Here is a 19,521-nt window from a genome sequence, read left to right as displayed (position 1 = left end):
AATAGAAAAGTGCAGGGCTTGTCTCAAGTCCTGGCTAGAGTAGTCTGTGAGGCTGGATCATTTCAGCTAGTCACCTTGAAAGGTGTTTGGTTGATGTCCCTGAGAGGCCTGCTATTTTTTTTTTTGAAGGGAAGTGGAGAAAAAGCAGAGCTGGAAGAGAAGTGGGGTTACTGAGAGGATTGGAGAGGGCAAATTGCATTAAGGATGTATTATATGAGAAAAAAATTAAAAAATTATTTACTTTTTAATTATTAGTTATTTCATTCATACTTTGTTTCCCTTTTTCTTTCTTATTTTTTTAAACAGAGATTGACTAGGGACATTTATTGGTACTTCTGGGGGATAGGAGAAATAAACAAAAAAAAATGATACAAGAGAGTACGATTGCTTAACACATGTGTATATCTTTTAGCAGAATCCTAAGAAAAATTACAATGAAGATAAGAACACATAGCATGTGATATCATAATGAAATAATTATATTAAAATAAACTTTGGCCTCTTACCTATGGCTGTGATCCTAACTCTCTGACCTTTCTAAGGGCTTCACTTTGTTATCACCCAGATAGGAATCATCCTTCCTCAAGTATATCATAGATATTAAGCAGCTACTACTACTTTGATAACAAGAATATTTTGACAATTTGCATGCTCCTTTTCTCATTTAACATTTAATTCAAATTCATCAATAGATAGATGACACATCAATACTTTTAATTTTTTTAAGTATGCTTATGTCTGTAGGGGAAGGGGCACACATAAATGTAGGGACCCAAATCATATGATCACTATGGAGCTGGAGTTACAGGAATTTGTGGGTCCTCTGCAAGATAACACATGCTTTTTCACCAATTATAACCATTCATCCATCACAACCAAGTAATTCTTACAATTTAAATATTGCTGTTGTACACAAAGTTAGGACAGTCAAAGATTTCACTATGAAAGAGGTTTTCCTGATGCCCTACCCATAGCCATTCATGGCTGCTGAGGTATGTGGTGGTTTGAATGAAAATGGCCCCCAGTAGCCTTCTATGTTTCAATAGTTGGTCCTCAGTTGGTGGAATTGTTTGAGAAAGACTAGGAGGGATGGTCTTGCTGAAGGAAAGGAGGAGGGGGGTGAGTTTTCAAAAGCCCATGCATTTTTAGTCAGTTATCTCTCTCTGCCTCATGCTAGTGAATCAGATGTAGGATCTCAGCCACTGCTCCAGTGGTGACAAACCTGCCTATCTGTTGCAATGCTCACTACCATGATGGCCCTGGATGCTAAACCTCTGGAAACTCAGCCTTAAATGGAGTCTTTCTTTCTATAAGTTGCCTTGGTAATAGGGTTTTGTCACAGCATTTGAAAGTAACTAAAGGAGGGAGGGAGAGTTGCTTTTCTTTGAGGGATGGCTAATGGCAGTTTGCCTGTGTCCCAGTAGATGACCCCACGTCCATGTGCATATAGGCACCATTAATTGTAGTAAGTGGGTTATACATACATAAAAAAGGATATGAAGTTTGGGAGGGAGATACATTGTAAGGTTTCTGAGTGAGTTGGAGAGAAGTAGGGGTAGATATGATCAAGATATATTGTATATATGTATGAAATTACCCAAGAATAAATAAAAGTATTTTAAGTACAATAACTAAGAATAAATGTTTTTCCACTTACAAATAAGAATTTTGATGTATCAGTAAGTATATATAAAATTTTTATATAATTAATAATAAAAAATTAATGAAGAAAGGGTGTATAAAATAATTTAAAATGGAGTAAGCAATGATAATATTACCAAAATCTTAAATGCTCTAGATGCAATATTTTGGCTGATATGGAGTTTGCTTTAACAGAGAAGCTAATGAAAATTTTATCACTATGAGGAACCATGTCCGTATCTTCAGTGGAATATGAGTTCTATTTGTGTTTCAATGTCTGTAATATGCAAGGAACTTATATGAGGACTAAGCTTGCTGTTATATCATTGAGAGATCATACTAAATGAATAAAAGAGAAAAAAACTAATGAGAAATCTATATGTCATGGATAAAATCAACCCCCCTCTAATGGAAATTATGCTAAGACAAATGCGTGCTTTGATCTGAAAATTTTCAGCAATTTATTACCCAGTACTTATTGTAGAAGTGGGGTAATATATTGATGTGTCTAGTAATCATTCAAAAAAGGAATTTATTTGAATTGAATAGCAACCATAAAGTCCCTCCTGGTTAAATTATAGCTGTCACCAAGACTAAATATCAGGTCCTAAAATTTATTCCTTGAAGCAATATCATTTTGAAGTACTTAACTGTAGTCTGTACTCCTGGTGATGAAAATGTATGCCAAAGCTCAGCTTCTTCTCCATTATTTTTTGCAATTTCAAAGTCCATAGAGAAAAATGATTATATAACAAAGCTGAACATTTCTTCCTTCTTAGTGGGTACATACATTTTTAAAAGAACCTGATAGATTCCTTGTTCTAGACTAGAATATTACATACAACAAAACATTGGATAACTGTTGATTAAAGTGTATATTTCTCATTAGAATTTTAGAGAGTGTTGTCAGTGTATGGTCCATAGTGATATATAACTATGTGTAATTTACAGACGAAGAAATGGAAGGCAGAAGTACTGAGATATTAGACCTCAGTGGGCTTAATAAAGCATGTTACATGTTCTCTTGAACACTCCTGTAGGCTCCACTGTGTGCAGCTAGCTGATATCTATGAGTCCTCTAACCCCAGCTATCTGAAGTTTTCTTCCTTCTTGGTCTGAAGGACACATATATTCCCAGTCAATCACAAATACAATGAGAGCTGTTGACCGTATATTTTCCAAGCAAGGGGCACACTCTGTGAAAACTGTCAAGGGCATTAATGTAGAAGAGACCTTTTTGAGCACTACTCCACCTGGTCATATTTTTATAATGGGAACTACAAAATAAAATGGTTATTATGAAAGATTATCACCAGTTTAAGTTTCTTATCACTGCTGTAACAAACTACCACATTTGTAATATTTCAAATCAATAAATGTTATTGTAGCATTTCTAGAGATCAGAAATCCAAAATAATTCTCTTGAGGCTAAAATCAAGGTGCCCTGAAGGCTGTGTTCTTTCTTGGAAGATTTGTGAGCCTTTTGTTCCAGGTTTCAGAGATTGACAGCTATTCTGAGATATTATCATGCCTCCTTCAACTCACCAGTAGCAATGGCATCCTGAGAGCATGTTAGGTCCCATCACTTACTGACTGTTCTGACTCCGGCTTCTACATTTCTTTACTGCTGTGATTATACTGCACTAACGTGAGTAGTCTCATGATTTGGAGGTTGAATGACTAGCACTCCTCATTTTACTTGCAATGTGCTCACAGGTTCCAAAGGTTGGTGTGCAGATTTAATGTAGGTGCCATCATTTCATAATAAAACTACTTTAAAAATAATAGTGGCCAGACCGGGTGGGGCCTCAGCTAGAAAACTACTTGTGAGGAGAGTACAAAGATCTGAGGTGACACTCTAGATGGTCAGAGGCATGTATCCTTTACTTCAGTGCTGGGGTAGTGGAGACAGGGTCCCTAGAGTTCACCAGCTAGCCTGCTAGCTAAACTAGTGAATTTCATGTTTAGTGAGAGACTCTGTCTCAAAAAATGAAGATGACTGTGACTGAAGAAGTCAGCTAAAATTGATATATGGCCTTCACATGCACCCATACACACACACACACACACACACACACACACACACACACACACAGGTATGTGCACATGCACCTATACATGTGTGCAAACATACATACAACTCACACATTCACATGCATGCACAAAACTACAAACACTAAAAGTAGCAAATAAAAAGTAGAGTGTATATAATTTTAAGTACTGGGCAACACTCCAGGTTGATTATTTTCATATTTGTAGTAGATAACTATGGCAGATCAGAACAACCACAAAAATGCCTATAAAATATGTTCTTGGATATCAGGAAAAATAAGACAATAACTACAATTTCAACACCTAAAATTATATTAAGAAATTTGTGAGAATTCATGGACCTTGGACTTTATATTCAAAATAAATATTTAAAACTAGACTGATCTAACTAGTAATTGGAAAATTAAAAACATAAAAAATTGATCTCACAGGAACTGAAAGTAGAATCATGGTTTCCAAGAGGCTGTGAGAGTGGAAGGAGACGTAAGGGAGGGATGAAGGGACTCTGACAGTGGGTGTTAGTGTGGTAAGACATGTTCTTGTCTTATTGCACAATAGGAGATTTTAGCAACAGCACACTGAAAAGTTGGATAGACCAGAAGAAATGACTGAGCAGACACATCTGTGTAACTTGCTTCAAGCATTACATAATGGATTTGTGTACTGAAAAGCTGAATTGTACTTTATAATTCTTATAAGTTTTTCCAGAACAGGTAAAATTAATTTAAGATTTTAAAACATAATGTAACTAGAAAAGTGCCCATGTTATTTTCAGGTGGCGTAGTTTCATTTTCTGATAGAGTGGATTGATGAAGAGATGTAGTTAGAACATGGTGGCTCCTCAGGACCTGTGGAAGCTTAGAAACTAAAAATAAGAGAAGGCAATGAAAACATTTTGTTTTTCCAAAAGTTTTACAAATTTGACACTAGTAATACTAAAAAAAAAAAATCAATTTTGAACAAAGAACCCCATTTTTTCTTGTAATTTGGAGATATGGAAGATTAACCATGAAACTATTTTGGCCAAAGTACATTAATTTATCTATGGGGTTTATTACTTTAAAGCATGTTTCTTCAAGCTTTAAAAAGCCTTTTTAGATCTAATACAGCACAATTGCACTGAAATAAGATGGACGGGTTTGTGAAAGCAGTGATGTGAATACAGCAATGTGATATCTGGAAGAATAAAAATCCCAGTTTCTAAAATGGCCTTCCATGTTAATAGTGATTTTTTTTATTTTATAGTATTCATCAGTTTTGTAAAAAGTATACTATTTAATTCTAGCTACTTAAAATAGAAAGTGCACAGGCCTGGAGAGACTGAGCATTAGGAGTACTTGTTTTTCTTAGCAAGAACAAGGATGTCATTCCCAGTGCATACATGGTGATTCCCAATCTGTACCTCCAGTGCCAGAGGATCTGATACCCTCCTCTGGCCTCCTCAGGCACCCAGCATGCATGTGTGTAAATACACACAAAATAAATAAATGCAAACTTTTTAAAAGAACAGATCACTTAAAATTATTAAGTACATAGCAAAATTAGAGAAAGCAAATATAATTTATTTATAACATTTATTTTTATTTTTGAACTTATTCAACTGTAGTCTCTAAGTATTTATACCTTATGCTGTTGATGTTAAGATAAACAATAGGAATGTTGTTCAAATATGATTTTAAGGTTTGTGATTTTATTAGAGTCCAGAAGGTGTTGAAATACTGAAGATGACTTTGTATAATAATGAAAGACTTAAAAACCTCAAAGAAAATTGTAACACAAATCTTAAAAGGTCTTTTTAATAAAAAAAATTAAAAAAAACCCACAGCCAGATATTGGGATAAGATCAGCGAGACAGAACAAGCCACAGCTAACCTCACCTCACCAACTCCTCAACTGATCTTGTTTCCTCAGACTGAAAGCCTCTGAGTCCTCACCCCTGACGTTCTCAGTTAAACTGCATAAAAGCTTCAAGTTTCTGGTTCTCATGCCTTATATACCTTTCTGCTTCCTGCCATCACTTCCTGGGATTAAAGGCATGTGTGCTTCCCAAGCAAAGACATGAGATCTCAAGTGCTGAGATTAAAGGTATGTGCCACCATGCCTGGCTCTGTTTCCAGTGTGGCTTTGAACTCACAGAGATCCAGATGGATCTCTGCCTCCTGAGTGATAGGATTAAAGGCATGTGTGCCACCATTTTCTGGCCTCTATGTCTAATGTAGTGGCTGTTCTGTTCTCTGACTCCAGATAAGTTTTATTAACATAAATAATATATTGGGGGACATAATATATCACTGCATTTCTCCTTTTTTGTCTAAAATAATAAAATGTTATAACTAATATAAGAAAAACTATGTCTAGTCCATTAACATTTGACAGATTCAGCCAAAAAAAACCCCTCTATTATATACATTAACAGTGTCCAGTCCACTAACATTTGACAAATTCAGATAAAAATTTTCATTATTTATCCTATTTTGGTGAGTCCAATACAAAATTTGTATACAACATTTAAAAATCCAATCCAATGTAAAATATTTAAAACAAGTAGTTCCTACTTAAAAGTGGACTCAGTAACCTACCTTTTTATCTTATCATAACCATATTCTCTCTTTTTTCTTTTCATAGTAGATTCAATAATCTACTTTTTATCATTTTTATATCTTTCCTTTTTTCTTTTTAGAGTAGATTCAATAATCTACCCATTTATCCTATTATTTCTATATCTCCTTTTTAAGAGTAGATTCAGTAATCTACCTCTTATCTATATCCTCTTTTTTATTTTTCTTTTTTTTAACCAAGAACTCTGAATTTAATCTCCTTTATTTAACTTTTTTCCTGACCATTAACAATTAACAACTTGTAACCAACCATCATAAACAATGACAATATCCATAACTCATTGAATGACCAAAAACCACCCACCCTACCTCTTGGGAATGTGGGTATCATGTTCTTAAAATATGCTGTCTGGGGGCGAAGACATCTTTAGGGACTCTGAAAAGAAAAAAAAATTGTGTTAATTGTCAAGTCCTGGGAAAGGTAGCTGTATCATTTGTTGTCCAGACTCTGCAGAATGGGAAAGTGCAGGGCTTGTCTTAAGTCCTTGCTTGAGTAGTCTATGAATCTGGATCATCTCAGCTAGCCATCTCAAAATTGTCCTGAGTAATTTGTAGTCCAAAGCCCACCATTGGATAGTGTTAATCAGCTTAATGGTTTTATCATAATTCATGAGGAATCATTGTTATGGGATCCCGTCATCTTTTTGGAGATTTCAAACTCACTGTTAGGCATGGTCATGGTTTCCTGCATAAACTGTAAGCCACTCAATTAAGTATTTTCCTTTATAAGAATTACCATTGTCATAGTGTCTCTTCACAGCAATAGAAACCCTATGACTGATTTAATTTTACATTAAAAATATATATCAAATTCCTTCACTATTTGTAACATTACAATAGATGTTGTTTTCAGCAAGAAGAAAGCACCATACAAGACTACATTACAATATTAAAATACTTAATACTAAGTACTAAATATTAAGTACTAGATAATGAAAGCCAATTGTTATCACCATTATTTTATAGCCAGTAATGAATCAGAAAGCTTAGATATCTATTCCAATTTTATTTAATTTCATCTTTACAGTTGTAGTTCTCACACTTATTAAATGGTAAGAAAAGTACTCCTTGTGTCCCTACAGAACAGGATTATTATGGAGAGACAGTGCATCTCACACACACACACACACACACACACACACACACACACACACACACACACATTTATGTATATATAAACATATCTGTCTGGCTTTTAAATTAAAAATGATAAAACTACGTAAACATAGGGCATATTTTGCTTTTTCAGAGATTAAACATACAAATGTTTGTGTAACTTAGGTCTAGGTGCTATCAGAATAGCATCAAAATACTTTTTTATTATATCTTTAAATGGAACATATTTTAACCAGATATTTTTCCTCATAAGTTCTCTCTGATATTTCCCACTCAACTTTATGTTCTCTCTGTTTCTACAAAGCAAGAACAAAGAAAGAAAGAAAGTCAAGCTCACACAAACACACATAATACAACAGTAATAACAATGAACAAAAAAACAAAAACTCTCCAGGGCAGGCTCATGCTCAGGGTGAGTGATCAATGGACTCCACAGTGCTTTGCTTGTTTTTTGTTATGATTTGATGTTTTTGGCTATTTGGTTTTTATTGTGTTTTGGTTCCTTGGTAAGGTACTTAGATTTTAATGGAAGAATTCAACGAACACTGTAAAAGAACCAGAAGTAAGAATGTGTTTAAGGAAAATAACAAGGACAAAAATTGGCTGCCTCAGTGAGCTTGAAGAAATAGATGAGAGAGGATCAAATAAGCACTTGTCAAGTGTTGACAAGAATACCATATTCTGTATAAGGACAAATGTTATACAGACCTTTCTAGCATTTACATCCCTAATATTTCATGTCTTTCTTGATTTGATGAGATTATATTTAGATAATCTAATTGTGAACTGAAATCATAGTATTGTTATATGTTAAAAATATACTAACATTATAACTTTATAGCTTGCTGTAGAATTCAGGTTGTTTACTCTCATTGTTGCCTGGTTGGCCCTGGCACAGCTAACAATACTGAGAGAGTATTTTGCTGATAAGACATTCTCAGGAAATAATGACGTTTTAAATTTGAATTATAATGTCTACTGTATTGTGTTTTTTCTTTATTATAGAAACATATTGCAAATCTGGACCATCTGTACTCATGCATCTCGAGCCTCCACCCTGATCTTTTATGTACATTTTGTTTAAAATCATATCAGATCACCAAAGTCTCACATACAGTTAGCTCCTGCTGATGAGAAGAAGAACTATGTGAAATATTTCAAAGAAAATGAAAAATCAACAACCGGTCCATATTGTAGAATGGTAACATCAGGTGGTCTGTGGAAAATGCAAAGTGACTTAGAATAGCATAATTAAGGTAATAATAAAAGTATGTATTTATACCTGAGTATAGAAGAAAGCACAGAAAAATCAATAGTTGAATTTTTAGAAAACCACAGAAATGATTTGATTATAGCAGTTCTCTCTAGGGAAGTAAAGGAATCCTGTGCATATGAAAGTGAGATCAGGGGAATGAAAGAGAGTAGGAATGAGAAAGGAATTATAAATAATAAAGAAAGAAAGATAACCTTGGACTTTTTCTATAAAATTCTTGGATACCAAATCACTTCATGAAAGCAATTTTTTTCTGTATTAACTCTAAATCAGGAACATCTGTAAGAAAAATTTACATTCTGAAAATGACTCTGGTCGGTGCTGGTGCACTGAGGAAAGTTACCTGTTGAAGTCTCAGTATTTTCAATTTATCAATCCACGTGCATAGATCCTGCTGAAGAGGGAACCACAGCCCACTGGAAGCAAAAACTAAACAGCACACCTAGCCATGGAGAGCCTGTTGAGTTTCTCCATACTGGCCTCTTCTCTGTGCCTTAACAGTTATGTCCTCTGTGAAAAATATATTCTAAAATGATGGAAAACAGTTTGGACACAGTCTTCTAAGGCTGATGCTCTCTGACTGTGACAGGAAAACCACACTGATGTGCAATTCAGTAGGAAGCCCAGGGAGACTTTTCCAAATTTATGCCTGACAAACAGGAAGCTGAAGAATGACCACCTATCTTTCTTCACGGAATTTCAACACACCTCCAAGCTGTGGAAAAATATTATCCCTAGATGTTAAAATTGTGTATTGGTGTGTCATAGGAGGAAGCAATATAATGATATTTCTTAAGCATTTTTAAGATTGTAACTTAATGTTGTCTTAAACAAATTTATTAATTAAACTAAGATTGACCAGTATTAATTCTTTGAAGTAAATTTTCATGACTTAAGGTTCAAAATTTTCACAAGTTTCTTTTACACAAGGGTTTCCACTTCAAATAGTAAAAGGCACATATTTGTGGAGTACAGTCCCAATTGACACATCTACAACCCCATTCTTGTAACTGAGCTCCAGGGATCATTGCTGAAGGAGTAGGTAGAAAGACTGTCAGAGCCAGAAAAACAGGAAAAACGCTGTGACATTGAGTCACCTAGAGATGTTAAAGCAGCTACACTATGGATTCTCACCAACATGGCTGCCTATACATGACCTAACCAAGGACAAAACCAAGGGACATGCTTCTGTAGAAGAGAGGGAAGCTCATGAGGCCTCAAGCCTGGACAAAGAGTTATAGACAACTGAGAAATGCTGAGAGTAGGAAAAATAATCTTCTTCAGAAGAGAACACACAAGTTGGTTATGCAGTATCAAATGGTCAGCACTAAAAACATACATACAAGTAACATTCAATGGACTGAGCAGTTACAAAGAGTGTGTGTGTGTGTGTGTGTGTGGGTGTGTGTGTGGGTGTGTGTGTACATGTATATGAAGCAATTAAAGTAAGAAAGTTCATGAATTTGAGATTGTGAGAAGGGGTACGTGGGAGAGGTTTAAGCAAGGAAAGGGAACTGGGAAAATGTTGCAATTATATTATTTAAATAAGTTTTTTGCTATTAAAAAATAAAAATGTATAAACCATTAAAACTATGAAATTTTGTTGAAAATTTGACAGATGTGCTCATAAAAGTTCAATATTTCTGAACTCAGCAATAGAGTATGTAACAGTTGTTACTATATCATGGGATGGTTTTCTCTAATTTATGTATTTTTAATGATTTGCTTAAATGATTGTAAAATACCAACATAAAATAAAAAAAAGTAAGGATCCTCTGGGAAAGTGCATATTTTTTTACCTCTGAGAAAATACATATTTTGTGACATTTCTTGCCATAATGTGAAATATGAAAGCAATTTAGTTTGATAATTCCTTGAACATACTTGAGAAACTTCCCAGCTCCAAAATAAAGTGACCTCAAGATGAGAGAACCACTGATCTTATGGCTATTCTTATTCATTTAATTTAATTATTTTAGGCTTCATAAAAGCTTATTCATAAAATTATTCCAAACCTGTATAGGACTACTTTTTAAATCTATATAGCTTAATTTACTTATATGGAAATGCATATTAAGAATTATATATATATTTGCACATTATAATATATAAAATAACATATATATACATGTTATGTCTCCAAATTTATATAATATTTGTTTGGTATATTTTAACTATAATTAACTACAATATATTGATATAAAATGTATATTTATACACACAATTTTTCCAATGCTTAGTGATTTTCTTGTTCTTTTTTGTTCATGAATAATTAGGAATTATGAAGGATGATTCAAAGGTTAATTATAATTTTTAAACATTATTTACAAACTTTATGATTTTGTAAACTGACTATACTCTTTTGATTTGCAAGATAAGTGAACTACTTATTAGAGCTGATTTCACATACTTCAGTCTTCACACACACTTTCCTTTGATTTTAACTATAACTTCAAAACGTGAAATCTAAGATACAAGAATGAAGTATGTTGATGAACTTTTTAATCCATAAATAAAAAAGAAAGACTCCAATTCAGGTTATGGTTTGTGAAAATGCCCCCCAAACAAAGGGGAAAGTAAAGTTCTAGAAGTTTGGAAATTCCTTGGTTGTTTCCATTATCTTACTTTACTCATCAATCTCAGTCCAAGATAAACTAACCGAAGTCAGGGTAAAGCCAGTGATTGCCAATGCACCGAATTCCAAGCTTGCAAAATATAAGAACTGATAATAGAAGGAAAATATTTGTGTATCTGCCCCTCCTGTATAAGACCATCCAGAAGAAAGCTATAAAAATAAATAATGGTCCACCCAAAAGACAGAAGCACAGGGTTGTGGTATTTTCTGAATGAAAGCTGTGATTTTTTTTGGAGACTGATTTTGTAGGCTACATTACAGAATCATAGAATTATGGGAAGTTTTAGAACGAGAAGGAATTTTAGCGCTCACTAGGGTGTGATTTAGCAACCGCTCCCTCAAATATTCAAAATCCCAGCTTCCTAGAAACTTCTCCCTTAACTCTAATAAGTGTTTAATGCCTTGCAGACTGACTACATTGTCCTCTCTTTTAGAATAATCTTGGCTTTTCTGATATCACATGCTAATAGATCTATTCATAGATATTAAAGATTTCATGAGCATATATATTTATTTATTGTGTCACATAACAAATATCTAAATCAGCACGTATTTCTTATATATAAAAAGCTTTCCCTTAACTAATTTGCATTTTTCAGAAAAACTTCACCTTGTAAGACAGATGGAAATATTTTAATGAATAATGTTTTTAAAAAATAAAATTAGCTGTTATGTTTCTTAACTCAAATAAAGTCTAACTTTATGTGTAAATTGTAACTAATATTAATAATTAATTAATTTCTAGTTTTTGAAATATTATCTACTTTAAAATGAAAGATAGTAATAATAATAATAAGAAGAAACACTCTAGAATACCAGATGGACTTCCAAAATTTGCTGCTAATTATAGTAAAGTAATGAAGAAAAGTTTTTATTTTACCCAAATTATCTTATAAAAATTTTATGTACAGATGGAAGGTTACTCATGAAAGTAAGTGATAATAATTTTCCCCAAGCTGTATAGTTGTCAAAGTATGGTACTAATATTCTAATTAAATATGTCAGTTTTTAAACCTCCTGGTGAGGATTGATTGGAAGCAAAAATAATTGGTACATTTGTTTATGCATTCAAAAGAAGGTGGTTAATTCTTTTAAAAGTCATAAGTAAAGACTTAGCACTGTTTAATAGTCTATTAAAATTAAAACTGAATCAGATTCCCTGGAAATCTTCCCTTCATCTTTATCCTGGCAATCTTCATACTTAAAAGGAGACAGAAAAGGTCACTGAAGAGGTGTTGGGTGACAAAGGCATGTTTATTCACATATGAAAATGTGATATTATTTTATATAGTTAATATGTACTAGCAAAATAGCTAAGAACAAAGAAACCTGGACTACCTTGAAATATAATATGCGAAAAATGTTTTCCCTTGGACGCCCTGTTCCAACTGTCTGTCCAGGTGACCTTGCTAATCATTTCTCTGAGATTTGAGCACCATAGTCAGAAGGTCCATCCATAGGGAAGTAAAGAGCGATTGTGCACTTGGCACACTTATCTGTACCTACACATGTACTGCAGTTCCCCACCTCTACACTTTCTTCTACTTAACTCAGTCACACTCATATTTGAGAAATTATTTCAAAGTCTTTTGTGCTTCACAATGTCTACTTACCCTGAAAATGATGGGCTTTTGCCTCCCAGACATTCTGTCAAGCAGTTACATTTACTCTCTGAACCATATTCTCTTTCTTTTCTTAGACTGTAGCTATGACTTTTTTTCTTTATTAAGACTTTTTTTATTCATTTTACATACCAACCACAGATCCCCCCTCATCCCTCCTACTACTCCCCGTCCTCCTCTCCAAGCCCACCCCTGCGTCTCCTCCTCCAAAAAGGTAAGGTCTCCCATGAGGAATCAGCAAAGCCTGGTACATTCAGTAGAGGCAGGTCCAAGCCCCTCCATCAAGGCTGTGCAAGGTGTTCCACCATAGGTAATGGGCTCCAAAAAGCCAGCTCATGCACCAGGGATAGATCCTGAACCTACTGCCAGAAGCCCCTAAACAGACCAAGCTACACAATTGCCTCCACTATGCAGACGGTCTAGTCTGGACTAGTCCCATGCAGACTCCACAGCTGTTGGTCTAAAGTTCATGAGTTCCCACTAGCTTGGTTCGGTTGTCTCTATAGGTTTCCCTACCATGATCTTGATACCCCTTGTTCATATAATCCCTCTTCCCTCTCTTCGACTGGACTCCTGGAGCTTGGCCTGGTGCTTGGTTGTGGATCTCTGCCTAAGCTTCCATCAGTTACAGGATGAAGGTTCTATAATGACAATTAGGGCATTCACCAGTATGACCCCTGGGGTAGGCCAACTCAGGCATCCTCTCCACTATTGCTAGCAGTCTAAGCTGGGGTCATCTTTGAGGATTCCTGGGAATTTCCCTGGCACCAGGTGTTTCTCTATCCCCATGATATCTCCCTCTACCATGGTATCTCTTTCATTGCTTTCCCACTCCATCCTTGTTCCAGCTCGACCATTCTGTTCCCTTATGTTCTCAACTCCCCTCCCCTCCCCTCTATTGCCCCGCCTAGCCCCCACTTTATTCAGGAGATTAGTTATGGCTTTTATATAATATATAATTCACCTTAAATGTTTAATAATAGTTGATCCTTAAAGTCCACTTCTATCTTTCATTAGAGCATCTTTTTCTCTGTACTGTGGGAATGTATCAGTCCTTAGATATCTTGGATTCTTCATTGGGAAAAAAGAACCCTTTTATTCTGAAAACAAATAAAAATTCTGGGTGGGCTTGTGAAAGTCCAAAATTAATTTTAAGTTATATCAAGCTACCAAAATTGATATAACTTATCAATTTGCTTTTTAGTCCAAGGGAATTTATAGTAGTTTGAATCAACTTTTAAAAATATAAGAGGGCATGATTTTTCTCTATGATTGGCAAATTTTAATACAGCATTTGATTTGATTTCTTAGTCTGATTAGATAAATATAGAAATAGGCATAACAAATGATTAGGAAGAAATCAATAACATAGTATAAGAATCCATTCCCTCAGAATTTAGTGCTACTGAACTCTGTAATATTTTAGGAAATCTAAATTATCTAAAGTATTCATTGGTTCAAGGTTAATTTTGAACCCCTGATCAGCGGAGATTAACACTGACTCAAATTTGATAAGATAGTCTTAATGCCATTAGCACAATATTTAATAAACTGCATTTTGCCGTGTAAAAGCAAAACCAATGTTTAGTCTCCATCTGTAGAACCAGTCATCTAGAACATTCTATAAGGGATTGCATTTTACTGGCTACTTTGGTTATACAGATGAGGGGAAAACAAGGAAACAAAATGTTATAAGAGAGAAATCTGCTTACTATTTAAATGCTTATCTCAACACTAAAATTTACAGGTTATATTCACTTGATAAAATTTTCTATTTAATAAACTTCAACTTGGCTTTAAAATATGAAAGATATGAGATGTGTTCTCAGCAATTTTTATTTGCCCCTCTTCAGAATGAGTAATTTTCTGTGCTTAAGAATTTCAGTTCTTGCTCACATCATACTGTATTGAAAGCATCAGTCTTTGGGTGACTTTTATGAAAGATTAACTTAATTCAAAGTGTTTTATTGAATAAAGTTCATTTTCTAGAATGTCTAATGAAATTGTTTAATGTTAGCATGAAATTTATAGTATAAAATCTCTTGAAGCATTAAAACTGTTTGCATAAACAGACATCTTCATCAAGAAAGAAGAACCAGGCCTGGAAGATGATATTGTCGGTAAGGTTGCCTGCTCTTCAGATACAACCACCAATGAGCATCAGTGCTCCTATGCCTGGAACTCTGATGTGGTCAGAGTTTACATCTTCACACTGAAAATAGGGCAGACACTTGTGCTCTTTATGGAAGTCTTTGGGTTATCACAGGCCAGAAAATTGTGAGAGGCAATATTAAATTTCAGAAGAACAGTCTCTTGTCAGAAAAAACAGAAAGATAGAGGACACGATAGACCCCCTCTTAGCGTAATGATCACTTCAACACCATATTTTTTGAACCTTTTCTTTGGCAATCTTTAATTTTTCTAGCATATAGTTTTTATACTTATGCTCATTTTGTTTGAATGAGAACTAATAAATTTATCTTATTACTGTTGAAAAAGAGCAGCAGGATGTAAAAATCATGACACATAGCCATATACTAGTGAAATCATTAGCAAGCAATGTGTTTTGGCCAGTCATCTGTTTTCTGTAGCTGAAGGTTTTCCTGTGCTCACCCAGCACCAAGGTCCCACAGCCACTTATAAAATTCCTATGTCCCACCTGGTCCTCAATGGCTCAGACCCAAGTAAACACACAGAGGGTTATATTAATTAAAACTGCTCGGCCATTAGCTCAGGCTAACTACTGACTAGCTCTTTCACTTAAACTCAGTCACCACGTTTTCCACGGCTTTATCTGTGTGTCATTACATGCTGCTCCCTGGACTGCAGGCTGGCATCTCCTGACTCAGCCTTCCTCTTCCCAGAATTCTCCTTGTCTGCTTATCCTGCCTATGCTTCCTGTCTGGCTACTGGCCAATCAGCATTTTATTTATCAACCAGTCAGAGCAACACATTCACAGCCTACAGAACATCCCACAGCAGCTTTCTTATTCTTAAGACTGAGTGACAGGAGGCCCGGGATTCCTTCAAGCTCTAAGGTTCTGAGAGCAGTGAAGTTATTCTCAAACTAATCCATATCATCTCCTTAGTGTAGAAAATGCTCCTCTCTCCTTTTGATTTCTCAAATCACAACATTTTATGACTCAACATGCTTCAAATTTCCAGTACAAAAATCTTCCCCAACTGTTCATTTTCTTATAAAATTCTGTCCTTGTTAACTTATACCACTAAGTGGGAAATAAAATCTTAATATAGCTGCATTAATTTATTATTTTCTCAACTGTGCTAGTTTTTCATATTCAACAACCACATTCAATATATAGCATCTTCTGTCTACTAGTGGATTGCTTGATTATCAAAAGAGAAACTGGCTATACAATTAGTTAGCATTAGATTATGAATGAAATTGTTGTACCCTGTTTCTTTCTGTCCTATTTTTCTCCTTTTAGTGCAAATAGATCCTTTTCTCGTGCAGTATATCCTCTCTGTACTCTTCCCAATTTCTCCCTGACTCCCCTCCCATCCAATCCACTCCCTTTCTGTCTCAATTAGAAAAGAACTGGCTTTTTAGAGAGGACAACAAACATAACAGGATAAAATATAATGAGATAAATAAAAAAACATTACATTGAAGTTGGACAAGGCAAACCAGCAGGTGCAAAAGAACAGACGAACAGGCATAAAAATCGGACACCCACTCATTCACTCACTTTCATATAAACACTAGATTGAAAGACATAGACATAGTATCTATGCAGATGACCTGGCACAGACCCATGCAGGCCCTGTGCCTGCTGACCCAGTCTCTTTGAGATCACATAGTTGATTTAGAGGGCCTTGTTCTCCTGGTTTCCTCCATCTCCTATGGCCCTTATACTCTTTCCATGTCTTCATTGGGATTCTCTGAGCTATGGGGGGGGGGGGGGCAGATTTGATGAAGACCTCCCATTTAGAGCTGTGTATTCCAAAGTTTCTCCATCTCTGCATAATGTCTGGCTATGGGTCTGTCTGCATTTGTCAGATAACATCTGACAAAACTCAGGTTTTGTCCTGTATGCCAGTGTTCTTCTTCTGGTTTATTATATAGAGCAAATGCTAATAAATGGGGTTTACATGCTGAAATATTTGCAACATACAATGCTAGATAAATAAAGTTTGTAGTTTTCTACTTTCAGAATAACTGTCTTTCTTATGAATGACGTTTACTAAATTTCTATTCAAATCTGATTGAAATAGGAACAGAAAATGCTAAATAATTTGCTTTCTATATAAATATAAATAGCTAGAAGAAATAGACCAATCCAAATTACTATTGTGAAATGACAAATATTGAAAATTATTTTGTATCTTCTAAAGAAGTGATTTGTTCTGTAAAATATTTCAGCTATAATCTACTGTTTCTAAAAAATAGTGCATATTACTTTTCTACAATGGATAAATTGCTGAAGAATGTTTCTGAACAGAGGAATCAGTGATAGGACATGGGAAACTGCATCTTTTGCAGTCTCTATTGTTGCAGGAGACTATAAACACAACCAGAGTGTTCCTTGTTCAATTATTTGAATATCTGACAGAATAGATACAATATGGATATCATTTATAATAAAGTTCTAAAATCAAAGTATTGAAGGGAATATAATTTTCTTCTGTATACTGAAGAAATATCTCAGTATATAAGAGAGTCTGTTGGCTTGAATTTCTTATTAAGAAATTACACACTGTTTACTAGTTGGTTTGCTCTTGATTTATTTTTTCTGAGGAGTCACAAACAAATATCTGTTAACCCTAGACAAGGTACCGTTTTCAAATAGAAAGCAAAATTCTACCCAAGTTTAGTTTCGCATTTAGTGAGTTGACCAGCCTTATTTACAGATCACGGATGAGGGAGTTACTTAGAGAAACATAGGTGAGAGGTTACTTTATCAATATTCGTGGTCCCTAAAAAGCCTTATTGCTAAAACTTCTCATGACAGTATAGATGATGTCATCCTCTAGTCTCATAGACAGAGTGCCACTGCAGTTAACTTTCATACTTTACATATGCTATCATTTCCAGAGATTCATGCAGTTAAGGCTGAATGAAATATATATATGGTGTGAAGTGTAAGGGAAAGGGCTTATAATAATAGATAAAAGCATAATATTGGTCCCCAACTCATCCTATGAGGGAACATTAGTAGGTTAAATCCGCAGGATCTCTTGAGGGTAGTCACAATTGTTCTGATTAATATAGTATTGGCTATTAGCCTCAGAACACAGTCAATTAGATATTTTATATTCTCTCTGATGATTCTTTTCTATATTGTTTGTGCTTCCTTTGGTTTATTAGTATGCTTATTAAAAACTAGTTTTCGTTTAAAAAGATACATTGATTATAACTTTTAATATCCAAATGCTTGTAAGACAAACTATACCATTTATCTTTAATTAAGACAAGTAAATAACAAAATCCAAGTTCTTCTGAACTCAAGGTATTGTTCTTACCACTACTCTGTTCTGTCTGTCACAGCATAACTACAGAGTATGTATGTATTTCTTAATTTTTATTTCTTCAATGTGTTTATACTCATTTAATAATTTAATTGTGTTTTTGAGACAGGGTATAATGACATAGCCTATATTGGCCTCAAACTCCCTATCTCCTTGCCTCTGCCTACTGAGTAAAGAGATCAAAAGTGTGTACCATCAAACAAGTCTGGGTGACCTTTATCTTTGGAAATGTTTGCCATATTTGAAATTTAAAATAAAAATTAAAACTCACTTGTTAGATTTAGCTCTATATCAATATTTTAGCTACCAATTGTGAACATATATGAAAGACATTTTAAGAGCAATTATTACACAAAATCATAGAATAATCACACAATTCTACATACAATGTACAACGTGCATGAAGTAGATTTGTTGGTTTGTAATACAAACCGTCATGTATACATTCAAATAAAATTCTTTATTAGTCAGTTGTGTCCACAAAAAATAAGAAAGTTAGGTCATTATAGGTCTAAGAAGACGGAGACCAGCATACTCAAAAGACCAAGTTGTCCCAGATGAAATTCTGAAATAAAGAAATAACATTAGTGGGAAAAGTAAAATAAAATTTTATTTTAGTTCCTTGTATTACTAAGTTCAGTATATTACAGTAGCTAAAGTGGAATGTTATACTTATTTTAACATTGAATAAAAATGAGTAGAAAGTGTAAAAAAATTCAGTAGTCATCTTTGGAATGTGGAATTTCAAACTTTTTAAATTAAGTTCAAAGTAAAAAAAAATGGTTTATTGACTATCTGGACTGATCTACACTGTCCTAAATAGTATGCAAGAGAGAAAAAGTATCCTCAAAAAACACAAACACCTGCCCTCACTGATTCCACAGTCTCATCATCAGTGGTTGTAGGTTATTTTTGAATATGAATACGTAGAAAGAGCAGAGTGACCTAAAGAAAGAGACCATTGTCTCTGCTAGGCCAAAGCAAAAGCACTTAGGGACTTATAAATACTGCAGAAGTCAGTGGTATTGTCTGAATTTTCAGTAAGAGTTAATAAAAGTGGTGCTTTGAAGGCTC

Source organism: Peromyscus californicus, unplaced genomic scaffold (genome assembly GCF_007827085.1).
Source record: "Peromyscus californicus insignis strain IS unplaced genomic scaffold, ASM782708v3 Scaffold_6__1_contigs__length_162567912, whole genome shotgun sequence".
Taxonomy (NCBI): Eukaryota; Metazoa; Chordata; class Mammalia; order Rodentia; family Cricetidae; genus Peromyscus; species Peromyscus californicus.
The sequence above is the reverse complement of the archived record's forward strand: the minus strand, read 5'-3'. Positions refer to the sequence as shown.